At 38.1% G+C, this 12899-nt stretch overlaps 1 protein-coding gene across 9 annotated transcripts in view; it reads left to right on the top strand.

The window, feature by feature from the left end:
• fam180a (family with sequence similarity 180 member A) overlaps positions 1–12899 on the top strand; it is a 35091-nt gene that overhangs the window by 4644 nt on the left and 17548 nt on the right. For 7 of the 9 annotated variants that reach the window (XM_016672999.1, XM_016672997.1, XM_016672998.1 and 4 more), the window contains one exon: positions 5902–6014. The gene's annotated coding sequence lies outside the window, so the exon portion shown is untranslated. Of the gene's footprint in view, positions 1–1580; positions 1647–5901; positions 6015–12899 lie in introns of all 9 variants that reach the window. The other 2 variants (XM_016673001.1, XM_016673000.1) reach the window with 2 other exon arrangements.

The following is a 12899-nucleotide window of genomic DNA, read 5'->3' as shown; positions in this document are numbered from 1 at the left end:
TACGGAATTTAAGCGCCTGTCGTTGCCGGACTCCACCGGACCGGAGAGTCCGACCAAACTCTCCAGTCGATTCAGTAAAATGTCATGGTCAACAGTGTCGAAAGCTGCACTGAGGTCCAACAGAACCAGCACTGTGGTTCTCCCACAGTCTGTATTTATATGGATGTCATTGAACACTTTGACTAGGCCGTCTCCGTGCTGTGGTGAGCACGAAAACCAGACTGGAAGGAGTCAAACCGATTCATTCATTTAATAGTTTAAAAACTGCTTTTTCAGTAACTTTGCTAATGAATGTGAGGTCAGAGGTCGGCCTGTAATTCTGCAGCAGTGATTTGTCCAGATTGTTCTTTTTCATCAGTGGTTTGATAACTGCTGTTTTCAAAGCCTGGGGGAAAACACCTGAAGACAGCGATGAGTTCACTATTTGTAAGTTGAGCTCTGATTGGTTGTTAGAAAAACTTCTTAAAAAATACTTACATGAATAGATTATTATGACCACCCCAAAATAATCTGGTTAATAATAAAGCTCAATATTTCACAGTAAAACACCTTTCCTTCCCTGGTTGTGAGATAAAAACAGTTTCCAGTCGAGGTAAAATTAAAAGTCTTCAGCGGACAATTCTGAAGACCAAAGATGTCAGTTTAGTCCGACATCTTTTGTTTTTGTGATCTCTGCAGGATGCTCCTGGTTTCTGGTTCTCAGTGCCTTACATTTGGATTGTCAGAAACAAATTTCATCAACCCAATACGCACATACCCATCTGCCTGCACAGGTTTTGTGGGACTGATCACTACAAAATATCAACTTTTTATCTTTTGTAGCTAACTTAGCAATGCAATCTGTTACTCTCCATTTGTCCCCAAACGATGTCCTCAATATTTCCTCATAATGTTCTTTTGTTAGTGATAAATTACATGCTTGTGTAATTTTTGTAAGAGCATTTTTATGCTCAAAAAACATCTAAAAACGTTTCATTCAGACGTTACAGAAATGTCTCCCTGGAAGGTGGGGTTCAATAAATGCCTCTTTCAAACATCACTGAAATCTTTATGCCTCAAAAACACATGACTGGAGTTTATGAATTTACAAAGAGCAGCTGGTAGCATTTGAAAGTTCATGAAGAGACATAAAGTCTGCTTTATGCCATAAAATATTTACTCGCTACAGAAAGTCCAACCCTGACTGGGAGCACCTTTCCGTTCCACTTCAACGTACAAGGGGCAGTTTTCAAGGGACGCCATAAAAGTTTAATGACTCTGTAAGGACACTGATGGAGCATCACGTATTGACTGGAAATGGTTTAAAATTCTGCACCGCGAGATGAAATGACCAGAATAACACAATTTAGCTGCCGGTTGACTCATTATGGAAATCAGAGAAGGGGATTATTATCGAGGCTTACAGATCAGAAACCCCTGGCAGCTGCTTGTGGAGAGTACTGCTGAGTGTGGGCTTCATTTGGCTTTCAGAAAATGCAGCGAGTGAAACAAGATGAAGATTGCAAATTTGGGAACATCAAAACTCTGGCTCTTTGGGTGTCAGCTCAGCAAAGACAAAACCATTTGGTTATTTCTTGCAGGGATGCGGGGAAGTTTCCAGACACGGGCGAACTTCTACCAGCTTTAACCACAAAACGTCTCAGAAGGTGGTGGAGTTTCACACTCAAATCTGATCCATTTATCAATAAGGATGACCAGCAGAAATCTATCTGATAGATGGCAAATAATTATAAATATGTTTTATTTTTATAGGCTATTATCTATAATCTCTCCATATTTATGTTAAGAACAAGCTACAGTAGCTAGCACTGTGGCCAATCTGTCAGTTTTGTTCTATAGTTGCATATAAATTGACATCTCAAGGCAATTGGTTCAAATGGGTAATATTTACACATCATTGTGCCTTTATAACTTTTACTGAGTACTGTATTTTTTCTTCTTTACAGTACCTTTGTATAAAATCTCAACAAAATACGTTGTAATTTTTGGAGATAAACTGAGAAAATCCTGAAAATACTTTACCGAGGCACTGCAGATGCTGGCAGCTGGTTGTTTATTCAGCAAAAGCTTTTTAGTAGAACTGATTGTGCTTGTTTGCATTTCTTCCACCTATTGTACATTCCAGTGAAATTAGAGGGAACCCTCCAATTCTATTTTCCTGAAATTTCAATGTCAGCCCTAAGGATGGAGTAACATGTTTACTCGCTCCAGTAGTCCCTGTGCAAAGCGACAGCAGTGGGAGTCCCTGTGCAGATATTTCCTCCTCTTTTTTTGTTTTTGTACTCAGCTCTTCCTTCAGGTTTTGGGGTAAAACAACTCAAGTATTATCTCAGATGAATAGACGTTCTCTCTATTGGCAAAAAAAAGTCCTCTAAACGTCCAAACATGCATTTATGAGCTGCATAAAATAACTGTTTGGCTTTGCAGTTAAAGTCCGGTCAGCTGTTTTATTGTCCACTAACTGTCGGCAGTAAAGTACATTTTTTTGGCCGGTGGATCTGAATATTTCATGTTTGAAAGGAACTGTGATTTTTAATTGCTTTGTTTTGGATTGTTTGGTCCCTGTTGTCATCACCAGGCTTAAGAGTGTCGCCAGTGAGCGGCAGGTGCCTCGTAAGCCCACTAATCGCTTTTTAATGGCTGCGTTTCAAATTAGACAAAACTTTTCAGAAGTTTGCTTGGTAACCTCTCTTGAGGCGCATGTGGAAACCTTGAGTTTGTGACGCACAAACGTCTTTGTTATGGTATTACATTCTAATTGCATCAGTTATTGACCAGAATGTGTGCGACTGAAATGAATTGATTGAATATAACTCGATTTGAAATGAACCTGTGAAGTAAAGTGCTTGGAAATTACTTTTTATTTTTAGTTGAATTGAGTTTAAAGGAGAAATTAAACTGCACCAAATGCAAAAAGTGTCAGAAGGTAAAGAAGTAAACTTGGGCATCAAGGATGTGCTGCAGCATGGATGATCTAAAGATTTTCTTCAGAGACAAACAAAAATTAAAACAGCCTCTGAATTTTCTCGCAGGCATCAATAACTTCATTTCAAGCCGTTTCTTTATGAATAGATTGTTCTCATAAGTGCTAGATTTAACTTTTTTTTCTTCATAATTGTGGTTTTAGTATCTTTTCCGATATCTTTGCACATTTTTATTAATATATTCACAAATCAGCTCCACTTTCATTTATTAGTACGGATATTCAGAGTACATTTCTCATCAGAGACGGAAAACTTATTCTGATCCTCTTATCAGTGTCTGGGGTTACCACGGTAACTGCATTCCTAAGTTTTGCTTTAACAAATCACATTCCTCCTCATCTTGTTTTTGATAGCTTAATGTTACAGCTAAAGTAATATTGCTTCACTTCCTGGAAAGACGTTGCAGCCGCCTGGGGAGTGTGCAGCTTTAATAGCTCTGCCTTACATTTGTTTCTGTAATGAGCTCTAAATTTAAAATGAACTCTTTCCTGGCTGACATGCATTTCACTTTAAAATGTTAGAATACAAGTACATTTAAGATATTTTCAGATTTATGCTATTCTTCCTGAAAAAAGCCTCCTGTGATCTACAAATTTTCATATGAAATTACTTTTTAATTTGTTTTCAAGAGATCAATAAAATGTAACTTTTTACCATTCTGCAACTTTTTTTTATTCCTTTTAAATGTTTGATTCATCTCCCAGATGTTGACTCACCAGAAACTGCAATTAGCCTCATGCTGTGATTCTCTGAGTGGCTCCTCAGCGGCGCGGAGCATTGTGAGCGAAAACAGCCAACCTCACGCTCAGAAATCATTTTAGAAAGCATGCAGACTTTTTTGACCATGTCCAATTTTGTCATTTAAATACAGCTTTGAAAGAAGATGCAGTGATGAACAATTAACTCCACTGATGGCCACGGATCTCACACCTAATGAGTCAATGTCCCTAAAGATTGGATTTTGATTGGACTGGATTTAAAAAACACCTGATACCTGCAAGTACAAGGCCAGTTGAGAGATGCGGGCAGAGGGAGTCCTGCTGTTTCTGTGAGGTTTAAGAGGGAAAAAGCAGCCAGGTTGAGTTTAATAAACAAACTTTTCGATCTCATCATCAGAGAGTGCAACCACCTCTATAAAAGCTGATTAACATACAGTTCCTCATTAACACAATGCCAAGATGGAAAGAGATAAACGTGACCTTCAAATAATGATCATCAATCTGGTAACGGTTATAAATCGTATTCCAAACAATTTGAAGTTCATTTTTCAGCAAATACAGATAAATGGAGAAAGCTTAAGACAGATCTCAGTCTTTATAGAAATGGATCTCTAAACACATTTACCTAAAAGTCCAGAGGTGTGTGATTCTGTATATTTTTATATCGATCCTAGACCAAGTCAATTCAAAGCCAGTATCACCAATACCAATACTGACAGCGATATATTTCAAGTTTGATATATCACCAAACATCTGATCTTTAGGTACTTTTGTGATAAGATAGAATTTAGACAGTTTATGCATGATTTTTGTGTTTTTCCTAAATGCAATGCAAACATATATAATTTGAGAGCAAATACAACACGTAAAAACAAATTCAAGATTGAATCTGACACAAAAGTGAATCTTACCACGCTAGTATCAATGCTGTACTGGTTACAATGTGGTATTGATATTAGTTAGTTTGGAAGCAAACTAATCTGTCTTGTGTGGAAGGGTTGAACAGTGTAGCATTGCAGACTTGCATCTGATCTTCACAATATTTCCCAACATCATGCCCACGCTCAAAAAGGAGACTTCAAACATACCAGAGCGCCAACGTCTGACTTTTTAATTTGCTGGAGTGCATGGTACAAAGACGCATTTCTCTCCCTTCTCCTTGCTTCAAAGACCACGAGCCCCTTCAACGGAAATGGAAACTGGCTTCAATCTTCTGGAGGCGATCACTCCTCCGTTCTTTAAGATGAGATAACTTCAGGCAAGGGGAGAGGCATCAGCGGGAAGAGGGGCAGGATGTGTGTTCAAAAATAGAATTTCAAATGACTAAATGAAGAAATGGCATCTCCTGGGAGGGCTGAAAATTGTGTTAAATTGCAGCGGTTAGAAAGCAATTACCAATGGGAGGTAGGCTGGAAAAACAAACGGCATCTAAACACATTTAAATGGTTAATTCATTGTCATTATGTCCAACTCTTGGTAATGTGTCAGTTTACTTAGCACCGTGTCTTTGTAGTGAAAGTCTTACGTGGTTGAATGATTCACACATGGAATGTCAACAAGTTTATGTGATTCAATAAGTGGCTTCAGTCACAACACCTTACACAGCTGTGATGACATTTGAGTTTTTGCTGTGGAAAAAGTAACAAATAAGCATTTTTGGATTGAAAATATGTAAAAATTTCTAAACTGTCCATAGAAATGAGGATAAATGTGATAGAAAAGTGAAGGAGTTTTAAACATCTAAGTGAGTGGGGTTTTTTTTAGTGAACCTTGACGAGCATAAACAAGGTTTTCCCCAGTCATTCATCCAGCGGCCCGTTGTGTTTTTGAGTTAAAAAATGTTTAAACTTGACAGGAAATTTGAAAATGTCACTCAATAATTATGTGTTATTAAAAGATTGGAAGATTAATACATGTAAACCAACTATAAAGTCTTAAAAAATGCAAACATTTTAAAAAGATTTTAAAGAAGTAGCCTGGTGGGAGCACAAGTAAAGCCTGGTGGCCCGCCAGGCTTATAATACACTGGGGGAAGCCCTGATAAAGCACGCTGGTGGTAAAATGATGCTCATTTTAGAAGATGCAGTTGAAGGAATGCAGAGTGAAGTTGACCTGCTGGAGTTTCTCTGTTTACCTGCTGGTTATGATGTGGAGCTTCCCTTGTTTACTGTGTCTTGAATCTGTTTTCTTGGTTGCAGAAAATAATCCCCAGACAAACTTCAGAGGAAATGTTTGAGCCACAAGACGTGCAGGCAGTCCTACCAGAGAGGGGGACAGTATGAACTCAGCTTAACCTGAAGTACGGACTGTGGTAAAGTTTGTTCTCTAAAATACTAAAAATGTAAGAACTTTTATATGGATTTAATGTGAAAGGACATCACATGCATATTTTTTACAGATAAAAATATGGAAAGTGCGTTATGTACTTCTTTGTAGAACCACCTTTCAGTTCACATATAGCAGAAAGTCTGAGTCGTTACTCTACTAACTTTGCCCGACTACGTTCTAAATGGGTCTGAATTCAAAACTAACCCGGCTCTAATCAGTGTATTTTTCATGAAAATATGTATAATTTTTGTTCCACTTCATAATTATGCACCACTTTGTGTTGTTTTTTTACATAAAAATCCTTATAAAGTGCATTAAAGTATGTAGCTGCAGCTTGATAAAAGGTGAAAAAGTGATGCTGATTATTTACCAAATGAGTCTTATTAACCTACTCAGAAGCATTTTACTCAGTAAACACAATTTTAATATCTGCTTCATATGTGAATGTTTTAGATGACTTTCATTGTTAAATCCTTAAAAGCCTGGTCAACCTTCTGGCCTAAATTATGGACTGGAAGCACCACATGTTTGTGTGTTTATGCACATTGAACCTTCAGTGTAAAAAAATAAATAAAAACAGCTCAAATCAGGCACAGCCCAGTCAATCTTGGACGCTACAACACATAAAAAACAGCCGCAACCTAAGACCCGACTAAATAAGTTTGGGTCAGATGTAACAAAGTCATTTTATCTTATTTATGCAAATGTTTGTTTCTGTTTGACGTTTCATCATTTCCAGTTGCGTCTTTGTACTCTGAAGCCGACCGACTTCACCTCCCTGACAGCTCCCATTAGGTCCACACTGAGCAGGTCATAGATTGCTTTTTTATCTTCGCTTCTGGAAACTTTTCAATTTCAGCGTGTTTTTTTTTTTTTTTTTTCCAGAAATCAGTCTGGACTCACTGAGTCATCGGCTGGTGGAAAAATACACATCAATCACAGAGATTAATTTTGGGAAAGGCTGCGTGTTTTTCTTGTTACTTTTTTCGTCGTTTGAATTTGAAAAGCCACGACAGACATTCAAAATAAAAGACCGTTGACAGCAGCAAACGAGCTCAAAGAATGTTTTTATTGATGTAAAAATGACTGATATATTCGCTGTCCTTTCATTTCTGGATGTGTTCGCAACCCAAGGCGTCATCCTTTGCTTTGTTTTGTTTTGTTTTTTTCTAAATCAAACAATTATTGTGTCTCAAAAAGCTGCAGATAAACAAGGAAGCTCAATCATGAAATGAGATAATCACGCTGAAGGGTTGAAATATTATTCATGCTTAGTGGATGGATCTAAACAAAGTTTACCAAGAGTTTACAAAGGCACATATGTTCCTGTTGAGTTTTTCATTCATTAGCTTACAATTATCCATTTAGTGTGTATTTTTTAAATTATTTAGCTTAATTTAATTCCAAGTGGAAAGCAGGCTAAAGTTAAATAATTAGTTTAGAGAAGCAGACTTGGCACCTGATTAATCTGTAGTTGTGGCTCAGAGGAGCTTGGCAGAACAATGAAAACTTTGGGATGGCTGAAACTCGTAGCGCTCTCATGTTTTGACGGTTATTGATTACTAGTGATGGAGAACTCCATTGGAAAGGACGGTCTGTTACCCGGTGGAAGCTGAAGTCGTTTTATTCGTCTAACAAGGTGTGCAGGCACAACTTAGTAATTTTTCTTCATTAAAGGGACAAATTTATGGCTGGAATTTATGCTGAACATGAAGACATTAGCATAAAAACAGAGGCAGGGCAATAATTACTCAGACTTCTTACATATTGCAGGTGACAGTTGTACACACTCACCGTTTTTAAAGTATACACTGTTGCATATGTCTGTGTGTCCTTATGTAAGCACACAATGGACATGTCTGCCTGCTGGTAGCTTAGTCATCTCAACATCTGCAGGCAGAAATGCAGAAGTTGCATCCCTAGTGTCATCGTTTTAGATTACCTATATTTTATTTTTATTTTGATGACTCTATTGGCCACTAGGGAGCACCAAAACACACTCTAAGCAAGAGGGTGGCATATTAAAATAATATAAAGGTGAATATTTATATGTTTAGCACAATGGTTGAGTTGCTAGGACAGACAGTTGGGGCTATTTTAGATAATCAAAGGAATAAATGAATAAATAAATAAAAAATTCTCAAAACAAAAGAAAATTTGAGTTTGAAAAGTTAAAAAAATCTCTGAAATGTTCTAGCACAAACAAGGAAATTTCTAAGTTTGAAAAGTAGCAGATTTGGATTTGCTAGAAAAAAAACTCTGAAATGTTTTATAAAAATTTTCCTGTCTGGTTATTCACGCCACTTGAGCCGACAAAATTCATTATAACGGCTTCAGAGGCTGATTAGTTTAAAACACTTTGTGTGCATTATTCCTTCTTAATGCAGCCTCAGAGTAACAAACACAGAGCATTCAAGCAATGTCATAAAGTTATTTTGAAATTTCGTGCAATATCTTCGACAGAAAAAAACAAATTTGCTTCAGCTAAGGTTGCTAATAAAATGATAGAAGTACTGCTGGTGTTCCCTCCTCCTCAATCAGGCTGAAACTGACAGAGTAGATCCAGAAAACTTCCATAAAAACATGTATATCCTAATGGAGACATGATTTCTGCTGTGTTAGAATTGCAATTTTTTACATAAATGTAGAATGATGATCTGGTGCCACATTGAGCAGCATCTCTGCAGCAGCAAACTCAAAGCAAACATCTCTACCTGATGAAGTACAGCACTGAATTTCCAGCATAAATCATGCATATCTCATTTTGAACCAAGATTAAATAACCAATGAACACAGAAGTCTGTTTATTAACCTCGAACATCAATTGATGTTGCTTTATGAGTCGCGATGCAAACTCATTAAGTTCATTAGCTGCACCATAATCCACTGTAATCCTCGGTTATATGTAATGTAATAAACAATGGGGAAATATTTATCAACCTGCCATGACAAACAACTGATAACGCCCACAATGGAGCCGATGAGTAGCATAGCTCAAAGGAAAGAGCATCAAAACATCAAGTGTCCTGATTTTTATTTGTAATTTTTTTGTAAAGTTCCTCATGAGTCCACCTGGTACCCTGCCAGATCTGTGGAAACATTGGGACGCCTCGTCTCAGAGAACCCCCTGTTGAGTCTCGTCTCTGCTGCGCCGCTCCTATTAAAGCTCCTGTCAACAACCGCTGCCTTTTAATTGCACAGCTCCTTGTCTTTCGTAATTACGTTGTCAAACGCGGAAGAGTCGAGAGTGAAAACGGCGGCGCGGCTGGTCCCTCTCGTCAAGGCTGATCCGTCTTTATCACGGGAGACATCGCTGTGAGGAGAGGAAGAAAGCAACCCAGGGAGCAATTAGGCGTACAAAAAGAACACTGTCACCTCGCTTGCAATCACGAAGCAGCGGAAAATACAGAAACTATATTTAATCTCAACACCAGGAATAAAGCAGCACAAATCACAATGTGGCTCCTTTTTTCTTTTTTTTTTTTATAATATAAAAGCATCGTATCATACTGTCAGGGAAAACCGATAGCACAGGTTTTAATTACGGTGCAGATGCTTTAATTATAGATTGTTTTGTTTATCAGTAGTTCCCCCAATCTTTGAGAAAGTTTGCCTTCAGAGGTAATTTATCCTTGGGGCCTGAGAATGGAGCCGTCATCGGAGTTTCTGCCTTTCTGTTCGACTCACTTAAATATTTATGTGTTAGATAAAGTCTGGTGTCATCAGGAATGAGTTTGCCTACCTGCAGGTGGTGGGGCTCGAATCAATGACTCGCAGTTGCATCAACAGGAAGCGCAAGAGAAGCTGTGAGGTCAGCGCCACAGCCATCCATCCCAAAGGAGTGAACTAAAACCAAATGCTTTAAAAGGTTTTCTGCCAATAAACGAATGTTGAAGCTTGCTATCTTCAAATGATTTCAGCTGGACTTCATTATCCACCCGCTAACGAACGCAGAGCAGTTGAGATCATGTCGGCCTTTTGTGATTGTGCGGATAAAGAGATGGATTCAGCAGATGAGCTGCATCCTTCTTCTCAATACTCTGTGCCATAAACATATCTTTAATTTCTAGCCTCTAAACTGTAAAAATCTGCCAAATTCACACTTTTAAATTGTAATTTTGAGTCATTAATTACATTTATTACATTTATTTTTAGTTAAAAACTTTAATGCAATTAGTCACACTTTATTCCAGCTGGAACCTTTGTATTTGTACGTTTCTGGTACAACCGTATATCTGACGTGCAAGTGACATTCACAAACAGCAATGGGCAACAAAACAGCTTCTTTTACCCCACTGTGGGTTAATTTTTGCTTGGACACTGGTAAAGATTATAATTGTGTTCAAGGTGTGCTAAAAGTATTTGGCCTATCAAGCTATTCAAGTCTAAAATAGCATCTTAATGCTAAACATGCTGCAGTAGCACAGATGCTAAAGGTACTTTCAGCATCTACAGATCACATTTCTAAAGGATTTTTTCAAAGAAGTTCCATAAATCATCTGATAATTGAATAACCTTAATAAACAGATTAAAGCTAACATGTTTCAAATTGGCTTTTATGGAATGGATGAACACAATCTTCAAATGGTACAGTTAAAGTCCATAATTTGAGAACCTTAAATTGGTCATTTCAGATGATTTCCATCATCTAGCATGAACTAGTTTGGAGACATTTTGGTCTCAAGGCCAGATTTGGGTAGAAACATCCAACAAAACACATGTGGCTGAGCCAAGTGTTGATTGAGGGGGGCTGAAAATTAAACTTTTTACAGTTTTATTTGCATAAATATTTAAATATTTTATCCTGTTTTTCTCTTTTAGAATGCACGCTACTTTTCTATAACACAAAATCCCAATAAAATGAACAAAATTTCGCTTTTTTTAGTTTTATTTTATCAGTTAGGTGTTAAGTCTATCAGCTAAACTCTTTCCTACTGCGAGCTTCTCCAGAAACCAAATCTCTTCCTGTCGCACGGAGTCTTACATCCTTCACAGAGATAACTTTATCAAGCTGATCTCAAGAACGGATTAAAGTAGACGTGTTCCAAAGACTTCTTTAAACCGCTCACGATATGCAGGTGAGATACAAAACCCTGAGCATTTAACATTATCGACCTCGTTGACCGCAGCAACTTTTTAATAATGTATGAATAAATAAGTTACTGCTTGATTTTTAAAGGTAATGCGTTTTTTTCATCTGCTGCCAAAGGATGCTGCAGGGATTCAGCAGCTCTGTGTTCTTTACTCCATGGCGATAACACCTGCAGATTTAATAAATATTCTCCATGTGATTTATTTTACACACCGTGGTCCTGTTTTATCAGTACAAAGCAAAGCTCTGCCGGGTAACGCATGATTATGAGCCCAGCTTCCTGCCGCAGCCCAGAAGTCTGTCGGCTCAACGGCGCTGCAAGGGATGATGGGGGACGTTGTTTGTTTACTGTGCGTGAAGTGATCAATGGCAGCACCGGCTTGCGAGAAAACCGTCAGGGTCAGTGGTCCTCTGAGCACCGGGGAGTATCAAGGAAGAAGGAAAAAAAAACTCCAGACGACGCCACTGGGTGGCCGCCTTCTCTTTATTCACCGGATTCAACATTCACACATGCATGGATTCATGGAAGTTGCTGCACAGGCTTGCAAATCACTCGCCGGCGGCAAGAGTATATGTGCATGTAGATGAGCCTGTGCCTGGATGCTGGGGACAGGATATTCATCGCCACCGGGTCCCGGGAACATAAACATGACGGGTCGACCAGGAGGAGGGCAAATGGTCACAAAGTCACAAAACGCCATCATGAAACGCAGATTAACCAAGAGAAAACTCAAAATCCTGACCAGCACGGCTGTCCTCAAGGCTGGGTCAACGTTTGTTACTATTAGGCATTGTCTGTGATCATCACCGGAAACTGACGCGGAAGGCTGCGGATGGGAAACTCACGATTCCGATGCCGAGAGGAGGGATTAAAGGATCAGAAATTGACAGAATATAAAAGAAAAGACGGCTAGGAGGGGGAGATGGAAACGTGTTCAGGGGGAAGGAGGAAGAACGCAGAATAAGTTATGAACAGCCAAGATGGACAGGAGGATTTTAGGTTATGCAAAAAACACACATAAAATGGCACAGAAATTAAATCAACATTTAGCTTTTTTCTTTGGTTTTGTTGCATTTTTTCCTGCCAAATACGAGGAGGGAGGCAAAATGAAGGGGAAAAAAATCCCTTGAGTCACAGCGAATCATTAAAATTCAGTTTGGATCATCAGAAGTCACGATTTCAGCTCTAAAACATGGAAAACTAAAATATTTCTCTTTTGAAATATGACATGTCGGTGTGGTTGATATGCTGTTACAATCACAGCTGGAAAGTGTTTGATTTTATTTGCAAGAGTGCCTCGATCTGCACCTTCGCCCAAAATAATAAAATAAGAAAAATGAATGACAGTTACAGCTGTTCAAATTATGTGAAAACATTTTAAAAGAAATTAATTAAATGAAAAATAAATCCAGGAGAAATTCACCAACTTATCCTGTTTTTCTGCACGTTTTGTGACTCTGCTTGGCTTTTCTAACTCAATATGCAGATTGACTTCACCACATTCAGATGAAAACATATCCATCAAGTTTAGACGCAAACAATTCGCAACAGTTTATCTTTTTCTCTCTCATTAGTGTCACTTATCTAAATGAAATGAACATTTTGTTCTAAAAGTAATTTACATGAATATCCAAAAATATTTAACATGATTTTCTTTGTTTACGGATAAAAATCATGGACGCTGCCGTCTGTGGATGGATTTTAAAGTTTATTCATCAATGGAAGCTGCTAAATTATTACAGCTCATAAAACAAAATTATGCTACCCCTCATTTA

This window comes from Poecilia formosa, unplaced genomic scaffold, assembly GCF_000485575.1.
Source record: "Poecilia formosa unplaced genomic scaffold, Poecilia_formosa-5.1.2 Scaffold69, whole genome shotgun sequence".
NCBI lineage: Eukaryota > Metazoa > Chordata > Actinopteri > Cyprinodontiformes > Poeciliidae > Poecilia > Poecilia formosa.
The sequence above is the reverse complement of the archived record's forward strand: the minus strand, read 5'-3'. Positions and strand labels throughout refer to the sequence as shown.